A 5,922-nucleotide genomic window follows, 5' to 3' on the forward strand; every position below is an offset into this window, starting at 1 on the left:
GGAAAAAAGAATGCTGGGATGCTGAAGTAGGAGAGCTTGAACAAGATCTGGGTCCACGTCCCGATGAGCCTGGGGCGACAACATCAGTAACAATTATAATAAGGACAGTGAGTCTTCGGCAACATTTTCTTCTACTTCCATACATTTTATTTCATCTTAGAGAAGACCACTCGAGTGAAAGGGGTTAATGAAAACTGTATCTGGACACTATGAGTTTGTTTAACATTCCTCTCAATGTGAACATTATTCTATAGAGAAAACCCGAACGAAATCCAAAATACCCTCAGGTCACGAATGAATTATGAGGAGAATCTTGGAGTGGGGGAAATAAAAGATGAGCTGTGGAATGAATGAAGACTTTCGAGAATGAAGAAAAACTGGAGAGAATGAAGGAGGACTTTGAGGGTGGAGGCCGAGTTGGTGGAGTGGAAGAGGCGGTAATGGCTTTTTCCAACTTAGCCTAACAAGATAGACAAAGTTGTCGTAATGCTGATACTCGCCTCTCTCTCTCTCTCTCTCTCTCTCTCTCTCTCTCTCTCCACCTTATTCTTAAGTATATACATATTGATAATCATATGTATACATTTACCGTGCAGTACATCTGAAGGTGATCTGTGGCATTGTAATTTCCAAAGAAGCTGTAAAAACCTGGAAAATACTCTGAAGAACATTATGAAATATAAAATTTCGGTCCATCACGGGCCATCATCAGGCACTTTATTTGTTCTGTATTGTCAGAATGACATCATTAAATATAGGAAACCTAATTCAAAATATTAATTATCAAAATAAAGATTTAAAGAATTATAAGTAAATCAAGCAACCCCACCTCAACTCAGAACTGGGAGGAGGGTTTGTTTTGAGTTTAGCTGGGGTTGTTTAATTAACTTGTAACTCTTTAAATCCTTAACATTAAATATTAATGGTTTAAATATGGTTCTTTATAGTTTATGATAAGCAGGGCTGGCTCCAGTACCTATAAAAATATGATGCGAGATTCATAACAGAATTACCCCTTACTACACTCACGGAATATAAAACATAATATGCTCATTTCTCTTCATTGTCTTAATCATAAGAAAACAATAAAATAGCAAGTTCAGGTGCAATAAGACATCCGATGTATATGTTTTGCTATATAACATTATTTTATTATAAGTTATCAATGGGCAGTTGAAATTAGAGAAGGCTTACGCCCCCACGACCCCTCCTCACCCAAAGCTGTGCCTGATATATGTCACGCTGACAATATAGGACAAATAAAGTGCCCGATGATCGCCTGTGGTGCGACCCAGAATTCATATTTCAAATTGTTCTTTCGAACTGGTGATAGTGACCTGGAGCTCCAGTTTCATCAGCCCTCGGATCTGGCTTCAAACCATCCCCCTTTGCTGAACTTTTTTGGTGTTTCAGTGACAGAGTGTTGGTCAGCATATTCTCCTATAGAATTTCCTCTAAATCTCAACTCCAGACTACATGCACAATACACACCACATTTCGTGTTCCAAGATCAGAAAAAAAATGGCATCTCAGTGCCCAGCGTGGGAGTCTTCATGGGGGGGGGAGGGATGACCATTAGAGCGTTCAACATCCGCCCCTCTCCTTGTGACGGCTAATAGAGGTGCTCGGAACTATTGTCTCTCACTTCCTGTTCATTTTTGCAACATTCATGGCCTTTCCTCTAATTTTCTCCAACTCTCACTTTCTCTTCCTTACTGAGACTCAGCTGATTGAAGCGACTGATAGCAAACCCTTCTCTGTATCCTCCTACTTTCTCTATACTCACTTCAGAGTTCTATCTATCTATCTATCTATTGCCAGACGCCTCAGTCCCGTTTGGGGGGCCACAAACAAATCGCCTCCAAGAGAGTTATATGTGGAAAGAGAGAGGTGAAAAGATTAGTAAGAGAGAGTAAGAAGAGAGTGGATGAGGAATTTGGAAGGAATTTGAGAGTAAAGTGGAGGGACTGTAAGAAAATGTTCTGGAGAGAAGTGAAAAGAGTAAGACAGGGTGGAAGTGAAGTTAGCAGGGGAGTGAAAGATAAAAATGGTAGATTACTAGTGGAGAAGGGAGAAAAAGTGAGCAGATGCAGAGAACCCTTTAAGGAATTGTTGAACGTAGAGGATGGAAGTAGTGCGAGTATAAGTGGCTGGGGAATGGCTGGGAGAAGGAGGGAGGTGAGAAGACAGGAAGAAATCAGTAGGATAGAAGTTGTGGAAGCAATGAAGAAAGTTAAATCGGGGAAAGCCCCAGGAATTGATGGAGTGTGTGGTGAAATCCTGAAGCATGGGGGAGAGATAGTAGTAGAATGGATGTGGAAGATGTGCAGATTGGCCTGGGAGGAAGGTAGAGTCCCGGAGGATTGGAAGTCAGGTATAATTATTCCCCTGTATAAAGGAAAAGGGGAAAAAGAAGTGTGTGGTAATCATAGGGGCATTTGTCTTCTTAGTATAATAGGAAAAGTGTATGGTAGGATACTTATAGACAGAGTTAGGGAAAGAACAGAGAAATTAGTTGGAGAAGTACAGGGAGGCTTTAGGAAGGGAAGAGGTTGTGTAGATCAGATATTCATTCTTAGATCTTTAGTGGAAAAGCTTCTAGAGAAGGGAAAGAAGTTGTATGCGGCTTTCATGGATTTGGAGAAAGCATAAGACAGGGTGGATAGACAAGGATTGTGGAAAGTGTTAAGAATATATAGAGTAGATGGGAAGTTGTTGAATGCTGTGAAGAGTATGTACGATGGTGCGAAGGCTGCAGTGCGTGTGGATGGTGAACTAAGTGAATTTTTCTCTTTGAAAGTTGGTTTGAAACAGGGATGTGTCATGTCTCCATGGTTGTTCAATCTGTACATGGATGGGGTAATAAAAGAGGTACAAGGTAGGGTAGTGGATGTTGGAGTGGCCCTGGTGAGAAAGGATAGTGTTTGGAAACTCCCTGTACTGTTGTTTGCAGATGATACTGTGTTGTTGAGTGAAGACGAAGGGGAGCTGCAAGGCTTGGTGGATGAGTTTGAGAGAGTGTGTAAGAAACGGAACCTAAAGGTGAATGTAGGGAAGAGTAAAGTGATGGTCTTTGAGAGATGTGAAGTTAGTGAATGTACAGCGAGGTTGGATGGTGAGGAATTGGAAAATGTGAGTACGTTTAAGTATTTGGGTAGTGTGATGAGTAAGGATGGAGGTTTGAAGGGTGAAGTGCTTGAAAGGGTACAGCAGGGAAGAAAGGTTGCTGGTTCTTTGAAAGCAGTGATAAGAAACAGAGAAGTGAGCATGGAAGTGAAAAAGTTACTACATGACAGTATTGTGATACCAACTCTAACGTACGGAAGTGAAGCTTGGACATTGTTGGAAGGACACAAGTCAAGAGTGAGAGCAGTGGAAATGAGTTATTTAAGAGGAGCCTGTGGAGTCACGTGGAGAGACAGGCTGACGAATGAGGATATAAAGAAGCATTGTGGTGTGGATGTGGATGTGATAGGAAGCGTTATGAGGAACACACTGAGGTGGTTTGGCCATGTGGAGAGGATGGAGGGTGAAAGACTGACGAAGAGAGTGTATGTGAGTGAGGTGGAGGGGGGAAGAGGGAGGGGGAGGCCGAGGATGAGATGGAGGGATGGGGTGGAGAGGTATATGAGAGAGGGGGGTGTGAGTTGGGAGCAGGGCAGTGAAATGGCGGGGGACAGGGCGACTTCAGAGTTAAAGGTGGCAATTGTGCATATGTACACAAGAACACATCTTGCACTCGTGTTCCTGAACTTTAATCTTTGAATTTCCTGACTCTCTGGCTTCGGCTGTTCCGTCATTCTCTGACTAAATAGATTTAATCTATGTACTTATCCCTAAATTATATTGACTGAACAATTCTTTCACTGTCTTACTTCAAAGATGGAACACATCCTATAAGTTTCTTCTTTCTCTGATATCTCCATTCTAGGTGATTTCAAAGTTCATCACCACCTTTGACTTTCCTCTCCTTTCATTGATTCACCGGGTGAACAATTCAACATCTTTTCTATCCATAACAACATTGAGCAGCTTGTACAGCACCCAACCCATATCTCGGTCCCCCTTGAAGTGGGTTCCAGCATATCTGACATTTTACTTACAAGTAATCTTTCTGCTTATGCTCTTAATCTTTTCTCTTCACTTGGATCCTTCGATCACAACATTATCACTTTAATCCATTGACTCCTAGATTTTCTGTGCGAGAGATTTTGCTGGGAGGGTGCTAGGCGTACCGCTTTCTGCCTGTCGGCTCATAGTCGCGAAGTTCATAGTTCCCTACCCCGAGGTTCCCTCGTTTGTTAAATTTTGAAAATGCCCAGTTCCGTCCTATATTGAAGACACTGGGCACTAATGGGTTAACGTGTCCTATAGCTCCAGTAAGGCATATGGACACTCCGAAGAAGCTGCACCTGTGGAACTGTTGACTGGGAAACTCTCAGGCAGTACTTCTTTGATTTTCCCTGGAATGATTATTGCTTCCTTGGCCGAAAGCCATCTATATGTGCATCGCGCATTACAGTTATTCTCTCACGCAAGGAAACTTAATTCCTTTTTCATATCCTGTGATGAATACAAAAATAATTGTTGGTTTAATCACTCTTGTTATAAAGCTGCGCATACAAAGGAGAAGGTCTACAAAAGGTACGAACCAACCTTTAAATCCCATCTGTTTTATGTCTATACCCAAAATCATGCTAAGACTGTCCTTCACTCTTCTAAGAATAATTTTCATTCATAATTAATGGTCCGAAATCACTGACTCAAATTGTTCCCATTCCTTTTGTCACCTTGCCAGAAACCTTTCTAACAACTTTATTTCATTATCCTTACCTCCTTTTTTCTACTCTGATAGCTGTTTCTTTTATTGATAAAGCAGAACTCTTTGCTTCGACCTTCTCCTCCAATTCCACCTTAGGCAGTTCCGGTGCTGTTCCTCCATCATTACTACCCTGTGACTTCCTCATGGCTGACATTAAAATTTCTTCAATTGATGTGTTTTCTGCCATCACTGGCCTCAGTAATAACAAGGTACATGGGCCTGATGGGATCCCTTCTGTTGACCTCAAGAACAGTGCTTCTGTGCTTAACCCCTGCCCATGTGAACTATTTCACTTTGTCAACTTGTACCTTTCCTCTTGCTGGAAGTTTGTTCCCATTCAACCTGTCCCAAAGAAGGGTGACCATTCCCAGCCCTCCACTGCCGATTTGCTTTAACATCTTGTATTTCCAAAGACTTTAACCTATTCTTAACAACACAAACTAAAACATCTTTTCTATCATAACCTATTGTTAGTTAGTATGCATTTCTCCAGGGATGCTTCACTGCGATCATATAACCTTCCTTTCAGACTCATGGTCATCCTCCTTCCGGAACTTTGGCGAAAACTTTGCCATTGCACTTGACATATCACATTTAATTTCAAAATTGCCTTCCTACAATTTCTGTCCTACTGTAACTGTCCCTTCATCTCTAGCTTCCTTTGTGGTCGGTTATAGCAGCTGTTGTAAACGACCACCGTTCTTTTTGTAGGGCTATCCTTATAGGTGTTTGTCAGGGTTTTGTCTTACCTTCAACTCTCTTTCTCCTTTTCATCAAGAACCTTCTAAGCTTCATATCCAACACTATCCACTCTCATGCTTCTCTTCACCATTCCATCTGGTTCCTTCAGCATCCATATCAGCAGTTACGTCAACAAACAAGGGATGAGGCTATGGTACACATATTGTCTGAGTTGGCTAAGTTGGGGTACAAGCAATCGTGTTGCTTTTAATGCATCAAAAACTCAGTTACACCTATCGACTCCTCAAAATCTTTCACAGGAGTATCCTCTAATAACAAACAATATCCAGTTAAACCCTACATCCTCTTTGAACATACATGGGGTTTCATTCCCTAGGGATTAATCTTTCAAAGATCAT

The sequence above is a fragment of the Coenobita brevimanus genome, chromosome 45, assembly GCF_032717465.1.
Source record: "Coenobita brevimanus isolate Jiangsu-jjx chromosome 45, ASM3271746v2, whole genome shotgun sequence".
NCBI lineage: Eukaryota > Metazoa > Arthropoda > Malacostraca > Decapoda > Coenobitidae > Coenobita > Coenobita brevimanus.